We start from the raw sequence: 13,096 nt of genomic DNA, 5'->3' as shown, positions 1-13,096 counted from the left end.
AAAAGAAAAGAAAAAAGAATCCTAGAGAGATAGAATAGGACTGAAGAGAACATACTTAAACATAATAAATATATTTAATTGATTATATATTTCATATAGCATATTATAAACCAATAGCTAGCACTACCTAAAAAGGAAAATAACTGAAGGCAATTCCACTATTCACAGTCATGAAAATGGGCTGGAAACACTTGACTGAGAAATATAGGAAGATAAGGGAATTAAAAAAATACAAATAGGAAAAAAAGAAATTAAATTATTCTTATTTGCATATGACATGATGTAACAAATCCAAAAATAACTCCTGAAAATATCTAGAAAGAATCACCAATTTTAGCAAAGTGTCAGTGTGTAAATCCACTTGGAATAGTCTGTGGTTTTTCTCTAAACCCAACAGTAAATGCACTGAGAAAGAGATCATGGATACACTCACATTTACAACAACATTAAATACCACAAAATATCTTGAAATACACTTAACCTCGGAGGGGAAAGACCTCTATATTGAAAGCTTCAGATCTCTAAATAAAGAAATTTGGAGAGACAGTATGTGTGGGCCTGTGTCTCTCTGCTGAGGCCTGGGCTGCACAGCGTGTTAGTTAGTTAAAAGGAGGCGATGCATAAGTGACATATTTTATTATAGGAAAGAGAAAATTATCCAGTCAGTCATGTAGAGAGGAAGAAAGGAGAGGAAGGAGAGGAAAAGAGGAGAGGGAGAGAGAAAGGAGAAGAAGAAAGCAAGAGAGCAAGAGAGTAAAGCAAGAGAGAGAACAAAGAGCAAGAGAGAGAGGAAGAAGGCAAGAGAGGAAAGAGGCCAAGAGAGAGAGGAGGGGCAAACTGCCTCTTATATTGTGTGAGGCGTAGGTATTTGCCTGTAGGGCGGGCCATGCTTGGCTGTGGTCAGATAACTGTGGGTAGTGTCCAGCTAGAATGCTAAGAGCTTGGGACATTGTCTCCTTGACAGAGCACACATCTCCTGCTGGGGCAGCTGTGAGAGGTTGTGACGGGAAACAGTAGCCAAGGACTCAGGAGTTCTGGCGGAACACCTCTGTCCCTTCAGTCCCTTGCACGCAAAGATACTGCCAACTGGGTCACCGGGGTTCAGACCCATTACTTGACTGGGCCTAGGTTGCCTGAACAGACCCCTGCCCTACAAGTATGGAAAGATATCTTGTGTTCACGGATCCATAGAGTTAAAAAATTTGAAAATTATTATCCTCACAAATGTTATTTACGTATTTAATTTATTCCCATGAAAATACTGACAATTCTTTACAGGAAAAAAAAAATCCTAAAATACATAGAGACGAAGAAAAGACACAGGATATCCAAAGCAATTCCAGGAAAAAAATAATACTGGAATGTTTGCTATTACATACTTGGATGTTTAACAATGGAAGCATGATGTGTGGCTGTGGAATGCCATGACATAACCAGATGCTAGGTCCCTGAGAGCAGCTTAGTGGAATTGCCCATGCACTAACATTTCTCCTTTATTGTTTAATTAAAAATGAAGAACTAGAAAGTGGTGCTGGGGCTTTGTGTTCCTTAGAATGCTTCCTTCTGTCTGGGGTTATAGACATCTTTGGGCAGCCTAAGATGACTGTAATGCTGGCCAAGTCCCGGGAGAGCTGGCTCTTTCACTACCTGTTCTGGATCTGTGGTACCATCTGGAGTTACAGGAGTGCAGGCCCAGTAGACTCAATCTGTGAGGCTGTACCACCTGGGGCTAGCTGCTTTTGATGCTTTTCAGGATGCAGATTTGGAGGAAACACCTTTTCTTGGCATGATTCTGAAACAGAATGTAAAGTTAAGGTTTTTAGTGTGTACATCCCTTGGGTATACATTTGAAACATTTAAGCCCAAGGTCTTGATAGATGGGGAAGGGGAGTCCCCAAACCAGGGAACTCAGTAGGGATCTTACCCAGAAGAATAGGCTGGTGGATAAACAGACTGCTGGTCCACAGTGCTTATCTGGAGCCCATTTGACCTGTGAGGGGTGGATCCAAGGTGATGGCCTAAATCTTAGAAGAATGTTTTTAAGTTTACAAAAAGAGATAACTTTCAGACATTTAGCATCACCACTGTTTACAATGTACACTGCATCCCACAAACTCATAACTTTTTGTTATGGTAGAAAGTTGGTTAACAGTTTTGGGTTAAAAGCACAAACACTCCTTCAGGAAAGCTCAGAGAAGACAGGATCTTTCCATGGAGCAGAAAGAGCCAAGGATCACTTGTCCCTGATTTTTCACTATGACTGTAAATACTGAAAGAGGTGCTTTTTACCTTCATCCAAAAGACTGGATGTATATAGATTTAGCACAGTGAGGAATCCTCTTTTAAGTCCACACTTAAAGACAACCAAAGGAAACTTAAAATCTTGAGCTTATGACTATGATATTAGTTGGTCATATTGTAGAAGGTTTACAAGAGTTAGCATATTTGTCAGAACTTCGTAGATTAATGTTAAAGCTCTGAACTTTGAAGTCTTAAAACAACAAAACTCTAGTGGGGAGAAGTCAGAAGAATTTTAAATTCCTTTCTTATAAATTAAATCACTTTCTTATTACTACATAAGCTTTCATACCCTCCAACCTTTGCAATTTGCACTGACTCAACTTGAGCACCCTCTTAGACCATTAAACACTTTCTTATATCCTCAAACCTTAAGCTTCTGTATCCTTAGACTGTATATAAATTTACAAGTGTTTTCCTACCCAAGGATTCATAGGAGACTCAGGTGGTTGATTACTAGAAACACCACAAAGCAAGTGCCTTTGAATAGAAGAATAGTAAAATGTTACGGAAACTTGTTTTCTGAATCCGGTAGCAAGGTAGACTGTGTCTAGACCTAGCAGTAGGGGCTCTAGGAAAGTGAAGCCTATAGCCTGAATTTAGCACTGAAGAGGACTGAGAAAGCAGTTGAAACCTTGGTCTCTGTAGTTAAACTGATAAATCTTACACTATTCTAGTCTTCAAACTCAAAAGAGACCTGAGAAGGATAAATTTCACCTGTGGAAGCAGGAAGTGCCAACCAAGCAGGTTCTTAGTCTATTTAAAATGACAGAGGCTTACCAACTACGTGGTCATTCACCCAAGGTTTAAGGTTCATCTCTGGTTTGTAGGGTGACTGTCTTTGGCTGCCAGGCTTAGAAGATTTGACAGACTTTTCTGTGAAGCAGAAATTTTAAAGGACTGTTCTACTTTGTCTAAGCAAAGCACGGAAGTCAACTTGCCAGTGTCCTGCCTGTCTACAGTTTGTATAGTGTGATGTCAGCAGTCAAGATAAAGGGCATTGATAGCCGAGCATCCAGCTCTTTCATATTTATAGCAAGCTTCAGATAGACAGTCTCCTGTGTCCATCTTTGTTCAGGTGGATTAGGGGTGCTGTGGGGAGCTGCCGTGTCTACCATGAAAAGCTTTTTTATCAAACACCTTTAATGCCATATTCTGCAGATCTTTGAAGTGTTTGAGGATCATCTTTCTACCTAAAGTATACCTAAATGGACAAACTTCCCTCATACCTATTACATATTTTCTGATTAACATTGAAAACATGACCAGGAGCATAGATAAATACCTTAGTTCTTAGCATGACTACAATAGACTTTGAACATATTAAGAACTTGATAATTTATTAGGTGATGCACTAACAACTTGTATTTCATAGTTATCATTAACAGTTTACATTATTTATCAAACATATGTTGTTACTTATCTATATTTTCTAGCAGTATGGCTCTAAGCAATTAGCAGAGACATAAATGTTTAGACATATATTTTAAATTAGGTTTTATTAATCTGAATAGACTTTATAACCTTAAAATGTTTTTATCATTTACAGAATATTTCAAATTAGACTTTAACCACATAAAGTAAACTGTAGCAAATATAAATTTGAAATTATATCACATAAAAATCCATGCCAATATAAAATATTTGATACTTCTTATTGCCTTTCTGGTCTAAATAGAGATAGAGTAATAAACAGAAAATGAGGACTATGGAATATCATGATTGGTGCCTTATACCATGAGGCCATCTGAAGATGATGAAATCGCATGTCAGGTTACAGGCCAGTAGACCTCTACATTCCGGTAAGGTCACAGCTGAGATGAAAGAGAGGCACAGTGTTGCTATTTAAAGACATTTCTGTATCTACTACATATATACTAGCATCATACACACATAAACACATATATATTTTTCTAGGTTATTTGCACATATCCACACAGAATTAAATTCAAGTAACATACACATATATGGAATTGAGTTTGATTTACATACACACACACACATACACACATACACACACACACACACACACACATATATACACCCTAAACAAGAGTTTAATTGCATATACTATATGCATGACATATATGACACGTATGACATTTATGACATGTGTGACATTTATAATATAAATGCTATGTATGATATATATGATGTATACACTATATATGATATATATTTTGTATAGATTTTTACTTAATAGCTTTTTATTATATAAGCTTAAAGTCAAATATTATTGCAGATTACATAGATATTAAACCATACCCAATGAGCAATTTACAAATCCTTAGATAAGAGTTTACAACTTAATATTAAGATATTATTCTTTTCTTGAGAGTAGAATACAAAGAAATTAAGAGACAAAAGGTTTCTCTTTTTTTAGTTCTTAATTTTTTTAATTTTTAAAGTGGGGAAGTAGGACCTTAAGCATGGAGCAGAATACAGAGCAAGTTTAGCTATAGATACTTGGTAATCATTTGACTGTGGCAGTGAGAATTTGGAACCCAGGTGTGTCAATTTCTGGCCATTGAATGAAGTCAAGTTGTAATAATCTGAGTCCATGAATGGAGAGAGAGTGTGTATATTTAGCTTAGCACTCACTGGATGCCAAATGCCAGTTTCGGGGAGGATGTTTGTACCACATGGACAGCTTGTTGGAGCCAGAGCCATGTGTAGGACACAGAGGACTCTAGAATTTGAAATCAAAATGGCAGACAAATGAGATATACACACCTTAGTAGTAGTAGTAGTAGTAGTAGTAGTAGTAGTAGTAGTAGTAGTAGTAAGATCAGTTGCATGGCACTGACCAGCCTTGGGCAGAAGCAGGTGTGTTTGTCGTGGTAAAGGAGGTGTAGGGAGAACAAATAGAAATAAGTATGGCTTGGAGTGAAGAAAACATAATAAAGAAAAGAGATTTATTTTCATGAACCCCAAATGCTTGGGTGGCATATTGAGGCAAGGTTCAACATGTGTAGAAGCTAGGTGTACTAGAACACAGTTCTAATGGAAGATGTATGGAGAAGTCCCAAGCCTGGGTCTGAGACATCCCAATATCCCAGGAGAGACTGAAATGAGAAGAAACAGGCTGTGTTCAGTTTACAGGGGCCAGTGCTAAAAGCATGAGCAGACATGTCTCACCTGATATCAGAAATTTTCAAGAAAGCCAAGGGGGCAAGAGAAGCATCCTGGAAGATCAAAGCCTTCTCCTAGGAAATAGACTCAGCGAAGCATTGAAGGTAAGTTAGAGAGAGAACTCAGCAATTGTCAGTGTTGGATGGAGTACCAGGTGATATGTGGATCAGATAATGTATCTCTTGCTATGTGTAGCAGGGTGGTGGAATCCCAGTGGAGATAGAGAGCAGTAGAGCCCCAATTCCCCAGTTCATTCCACAAATATTACGAAATCTAATGCAGCAAGTTGGTATCTATGGCAGGCCTGTACCAACGTGTATGCCCCTGAGAAATTACACCATTCAATAGAGTTGGTCTAACAGAGTCATTTGGGGGTAGAGGAAAGGAGTGAGAACCTAGGGAAAGGGTAGAGATAGAAGATGGACATGTGGACAGCCAGACAGAGAAGAGAGAGACATGAGAGTAGAGAGAGGGGGCATGCAGAGAGAAGGAAGGGGACAGGCAACAGAGTGGGGTAACACGAAGGACAGCTAGAAGCATGAGACCAGAGGGGGGGGAGGGAGGAAGGGAGGGAGTAGGGAGAGGGAGAGGAGAGAGAGAGATCAGATAAGGCAGAGGCCTCCTTTCTCCACTGCACACACTTGGCACATGTGTTAGTGGTGGTCGGTTGGTCATGACATAAACAGCTAGGTCCCTGAGAACAGGCTAGTGACATTGTCTGTGCACCAACAAATCTGTCAGAAAAAAAACCTATAGAGCATGTTCAAAGTGCATACATAGATTTGTCCTGCCTATGCATTTTTCTTTAGGTTTCATAAGTAATTGATTTTAAAAGTTCATAGGGTTTTAAATTTATTTTCATATTTTTGAGGTTATAACTACAGTTCTACTTCATCTACCTTTCTCATTCAAAACAAGTTATTCAATATGCCCATTCTTGCTCTAAAAACCTCCCTTTACATTAGTTATTTTAAAAATTATATATCATTCTGATACCTTTTCAGGTTACCAAGTATAAGCTTCTTTTTTATTTTATTTTATGGGATATTATATTTACTTACAGTTCAAATATTATCCCCTTTCTTGGTTTCCCCTCCACACAACCCCTATCCTATTCCCTCTCCACCAGCTTCTCTGAGTTATTGTTGTGAGAGAATTATGAAACGATAGAACCAAGTAGATGGTAGCAACAGAATGCCAAGAAGCAGGAAGCACTAATTATGGTTGCTTTAATTAGAAATTGTCTGACCTAAACTTTGTTACCAACTTCACTGGATGCTGCTGCAGGGGCAGCTCCTAACCCAAAATACATACAGGAAAACCAGGACACAATGAGAAGACCAAACCTAAGGATAATAGGTATAGAAGAGAGTGAAAAAAGAAAAAGAAAAAAAAAGGAAAAAAAAAAAAGAAAAAAAAAGAGAGTGAAGATTCCCAAATCAAAGAGCCAGTAAATATCTTCAACAAAATTACAGTAGAAAACTTTCCTAACCTAAAGAAAGAGATGCCCATAAACTTAACAACAAGCCTACAGAACCCCAAATAGACTGGACCAGAAAAGAAATTCCTCCTGTCACATAATAATCAAAACACCAAATGCCTTAAACAAAGTAATATTAAAACCAGTAAGGGAAAAAGGTCAAGTACCATATAAAGGCAGACCTATCAGAGTTACACCTGACTTCTCACCAGAGACTATGAAAGGTAGAAGATCCTGTGCAGATGTCATACAGACCCTAAGAGCAGACAAATGCCAGCCCAGTCTACTATACCTAGCAAAACTCTAAATTACCATAGATGGAGAAACCACAATACCATTCCACAAATCCAGCCCTACAAAGGATAACTCATGGAAAACACCAACACAAGTAGGAAAACTACACCCTAGAAAAAGCAAGAAAGTAATCTTTCAACAAACCCAAAAGAAGATAGCCATGCAAACAGAATTCCATTTCTAACAACAAAAATAACAGGAAGTAACAATTCTTAATATCTCTTAAAATCAATGGACTCAATTCCCCAATAAAAAGACATAGACTAACAGGGTGGATATGTAAACAGGACCCAGCATTTTGCTGCATACAGGAAACTCACCTCAGTGACAAAACCAGACACTACCTCAGAGTAAAAGGATGGAAAAAAATTTCCAAGCAAATGGTCCTAAGAAAGAAGCTTGAGTAGCCATTCTAATATCAAATAAAGTTGACTTTCAATCAAAAGTTATCAAAAAAGATAAGGAGAGACATTTATAATCATCAAAGGAAAACTCTCAGCTTCTTTTCATAAATGTTCATTTAAAATTTTCTAGGATTCCTCCTGAAACATCCATAAGTTATGTACATTTAGCTTTTTTATTTGCTCAATTTAAACCTGAGCATTAGTAGTTCTTCAGACTCATATTACCCAGTATTATACCCTCTAAAATATTCACTCTTCTCACCACTTCAATCTTATCCTTTTAAATTGTTAAGTATTAAAACACAATAAATACATTCTCACTGCAAAAAAATTTATTAATAAAAAGTTTAAAAGTAAAACTATCACTAAAACTATAGTAGAATTGATATCAGATATGTAGTAGTAAATAATAATGGTTTCAAAATGAAATAGTATATATTTTTTCTCTAAAAAGAAAGAATATTATATGTTATACCATTTCTTTTATGATTTCACAAGATATACAGACTGAAGCATTTGTAATGACTAGGATGGTATTGGGTCCATAGATAAAGATAACTCTCAATTAATCTGATTAACACATCATACTATTGAGTTAATGAAGCTTTGAGATATTTTAATAAGGGGATTTCTAATTTAATTAATTCTTTTCTGAAAACACCATGCCTCATAAGTTCCCCACAGATAGGCTTTCATCATGAAAGATCTCTTCCTGGACAACTCATAAAATAGAAAATGATGTAAGATGCATTCTCAATGTCTTTTTAAATAAAATTGTCCTTGAAGAATATACAAGACTTGGAATAGAACCATGGGACTCATTTTCTTATTAGTAGAATTCAAAATATAACAAAAGAAATTCTCAAATTAACCATATCTCTGGTCAAAATTCACAGTGGAAAAGTAATGTGCATTCTCAAAGATTAATGATATTATATCATTTGCTATTTAAAATTTCAGTATATCCTCACAGTCTGCTTTCTCATTCCACCACAAATCTTCCATTGTTCAAAATGTATTGGGCATCTTTGTTCCTGGTGTGTGTGAGTTTATGTGTCACAGTGTGGTCATGGAAGTCAGAGGAAAAGTTTATGGTGTAAGTTCTCTATGTCCACATTTATTTCAGTCTAGGTCCTCAGTATATCTCAGTATCTCTGTGAATATATATTCAAATAAGCATAAATAATTTTGCAAATTTATTTATACATATATCAATATGAATAATGTATAAATTTTAATATGTCATACATGTAATAGAAATGACGGTGTATGTATAACTATATATAAAGCTTCATTTACAACATTAAGCCCACATGTACAGGAGTCATTTGCTGTTGGGATAGTCAATTTTGGACAAAATTAACAAGTCCCTAATGCCTAGGCATTAGGTATCCATTTCTTGGAGAGACAGCATTTGACTCCTGTTGATGCCTTTTCTCCAGCCTTCATGTTTAGTCACCTAGAATTTTTAGTTTCTACCTGTACTCTTGTTAGACTTCTCTTTGCATCCAGGTAACTGTGTTCTGTCACAGAGACCATTTGCATCCTCCTGATTTTGTGTCATATAAGGTCCTAGGTTGTTTTTCAATTGTCATGAACTTAAAGGATGTGCAAACACACACACACACACACACACAGAGAGAGAGAGAGAGTGAGAGATTGAGATTCCTTTAAATATAATTGCAAAGGATACTTTTTGAGTTTCAGTATTAATGACAGTTTTCTATTCCTGCTGATTTCTATTGAGTATATTTACTTCTTCACATTTACTCAATTTTATTTTTCTTATGGTTTTTGTGTATAAAACAGAAAAATAGACATAAACAAATTAACAAGCAAACATATATTCAGATAACCCATGCCATACATGTTTTGGCATTTAAAATTATCTGTTTGAAATTGTCTGAGTGGCAGTTGTGTTAGTAAACTCCTGAAATACTATTATTCCAGAAGATGAAGCAGGAGGATTATGAATTTAAGGCCAAGTTGGGTTATACAATGCATTTGATATAAAAGAAATAAAATTAAAATAAAGTAATGAAGTAAAATAAATCCACAGGTAGATTTGAACACAATGATTCATAAAAATTAGTAGTAACTACACACCTGTAAGTTAGTTAAGAGGTATTTAATATGAGTCACTGACATTTTATTACTTATACTAACAAGCAGAATTAAATGAATCTAACATGCTAGCTTGTAATTGTTGCCTCTTGAATACCAAGAGGAAACAGTTTAGAGTCAGATTAATTTCTATACCAAATGTTAAATTTTTAAATATGATAAAGATAAGAAAATGCTAAATTTTAGAAAACCTGTAGAAATGTTCCCACTGAAATATTTCCCATAGTTCATCTATTCCTTCAAGGATATTGATAGGCACAGTTACACTCATCTAGAATCTCAGTACTCAGGTTAGTGGGGAGAGAGGATTGTGATATCAAATCTTGCCTATGCTACATAATGTAAGGAAAACAAATCAAATGTAGTTAGGGTGCTTCTCTGCCTCCCTCACCACTGAGCTCCCAGCAGCAATGGTAGGACATTCAGGGGAGGTAGAAACCAAGCCTTTAATGGGGGCTCAGGTGGGAAACATCAGCATCTGGGATGCTTGCTGTGGTTCCTTGTCTCCTTTGTACCAGATGCCCCAGGCATACTGCTGGGGGGTCAGAAACAGGATCCCTCATCAGTGCTTCTTCCCCAGAACCTCTATGTACCAGGCAAGAAGGGGAAGGCAGAACCTGGATTGGTTCAGGGTGAGTGCACAGAGTGTGGAGGGGCTGGGTCAGAAAATGCCTTCTTCTTGAGATACAGTCAAGGTTCTTTACAACAATCCCCCCTCCCACCCCCATCCCAAATCTCCATGGAAGTCCTTGATGAAGACATGGTCCTCGCCTGTCCAAACTGCTTTATGTCATGGCAGATGTGAACGAATATGCCTTGCTCAGGGTGAACCAGGGATTAAATACCTTTTGTGGGAAGGAATGCCCAGGAAGGGAAGCTCATTAGCTGAAAACTACGTGCCTATCTAGACAGCACATTTTCATGGAGTATTCCAGGTTTCTATGCTAGGGTGATTGATTGCCATGGTCCTCTTAGTGGGATGTCATGGTTACATGTTCCAGACCAAGTACAGCTTGACAGGAGCTGGCTCCAATCTTGCCATTCTCTATTCTGAGATTCTCTGAGGTCTTAGCCTGCTCAACCTTAATGGTTCTTCTGTCTGGTGGCTCAGTCCACTAGCACCACAAAATATTCCAAGTAACAATACGTATTTAAATGCACTAGAAGTAATCCTGTAAAATAACATTTAAATTATGAGATTTAAAGTTCAGATGTGAGCTACATATTTGAATGCCAAACTGTGTGAATATATTTGAATATATGTTCATGTGTTACTTCATTTTTGTTTATTTCACTGTTTTATAAAGAAAACTATATAAAACCCCAAATATTTTGACACGACATAATCACCTACCAATTTCAGGTAATCAAGCTCTCAAAACTATGCAATCAAGGTAAAAAAAAATAAAAGAAAAAAGGAAAACAAGAAAACACAAAGTCCCAGATATCTCATAATGGTTTATATAAGCTTATGGTTATCTATTGGTATACATTCATTATTTTCCGTAGCTCAATTGTCTGGCAATAACAAAGGTCTTCTGTTGCCACGGGCTGGCTGATCTGGGCCTCCCTCAACCTGCGGGAGGAACAGGGGTTCTAGTCAGGTCGACAAGGCATAGGCGATGAGATGACAAACAGAGCCGACACGAAGGTGTGTTAGATCTGAATGTATTTGTGCAAGGGGAGAATCAGGCTTAAATACCATACAGCAAACAGGGCAGATGTCAAGAGTCACGTAGGCAGGTGGGGGTTACAGCAGGGGATGCAAGACTGAAGTCATGTAGGCAGGTGACCCCCACACCAAGGTCAGCAGGGTCTGGTACCTAGGTGTGAAGCAGGAGGAAGAGGAGTGGAGCCCTCCCTGTTGAGCCCTCCCTATTTTGATATTCCTAGGCTAATTCTCTGGTTCTACTAGAAGCAATGACCAGGAGATTTCAATCTAGCGTTTCCTGCTAATTCTCTGGTTCTAGCCCGGGGCAGGCAGTGGGGAGTTCCGACCTGACCTAACACTTCTAGCTAATGTCCTTGAGTGGAAGCCGTTTGATTACTCTCTAGGATGTAAGACAATAAACTATCTATTGCCCTAAAGAATGTACTCTACCTCTATTGCTAGAGAAACTGTAGGCTATGGACAGCTTGATATTAGACTAGGATAGTTGGAAACATTGTGTCGACCAGGAGACAATGCCCAATCGTAACCATTTACGAGTCATTTCTTGGGGGTACCTTTATGCCTAATTATGAGGCCGTGTTGATGGAAAAGACTAATCTGGAACACGTCTGAGTTAGAAGATACCAGCGACTAGTCTGAAATCCAGGAGGCACAGAACCCCTTTTGGGGTCTTATTGCCTCTATCCTTTATCAGGGTTTTATCCCCGATATTTTGGATTATTTGGACTGGAGTAGATGAGTGTGCGTAGCATCCTGTGTTTCCTATTAGTAGTAATATGTTTAAGTAGCTTGATTTTACAGAAAATTACAATGTATATTTTATGCAAATACTGAAGGTGTTTCCCATACAAATTTGGAAAATCTCTCTCTTTTTCTCTCTCTCTCTCTCTCTCTCTCTCTCTCTCTCTCTCTCTCTCTCTCCCTCTCTCTCTCTCTTTCATGCACAGTTATTTTTAAAAAATCAATTCACTGTTGTGAACAGCTTGTCTATTACAATAGTTAGCATCTAAAAACGATGAGTGTTGAGGCTGGATACTTGAATTCAGCCTTTGTTTCTTTACCAGATATCAGTATAAATATATAACTAATTAATAACTCAAAATTAAAAATAATTTATTTGTATACTGCCTTATTATTTTTGAAAGTTTATAACATTTGTTTATTTGAATAGCAAATCTCCTTATAAAGCATTGCAATCTAGAGTTTGTATGACATTTAGAAAGTGAACAATTTAGGAGAGTTGTAGAACTATTTCTGAATATTTTTAAAGATAAACAATAGTAATAAACTTGTTTGGAAAGAAATTATAACTTCAAAGAAAGCTTCTCTCAGAAATTTGTGAATTAATACAAATAGGAAAATTGTTATCAATTACTAGTGTTCTCTTTTCAAGTTGAAATTACTGTGATAGAATTCTGAATTCTAAAATTATTTATAACTCAGACATCTGAGGCTGCTCTGTGCTCACATCCTAAGAGTCTTCATTGTGGAATCATCCAGAGGTACGTGGGATTCAGTAGTTGCAAAGATCTACATATTACACATAAAATAAAATAATATTTATTTTAAAATAAAAATTATCACTTTTATATAGCTAATTTGGAAAAATATGGAAGATTAAATCTCAAGAAGCAAGAAAATGATGTAGTAAAAAAAGTATGTGCCCCCAATTGTACAGTTCAAATGTAAATT

Source organism: Mastomys coucha, unplaced genomic scaffold (genome assembly GCF_008632895.1).
Source record: "Mastomys coucha isolate ucsf_1 unplaced genomic scaffold, UCSF_Mcou_1 pScaffold14, whole genome shotgun sequence".
Lineage (NCBI taxonomy): Eukaryota > Metazoa > Chordata > Mammalia > Rodentia > Muridae > Mastomys > Mastomys coucha.
This window is presented reverse-complemented; position numbering follows the sequence as displayed.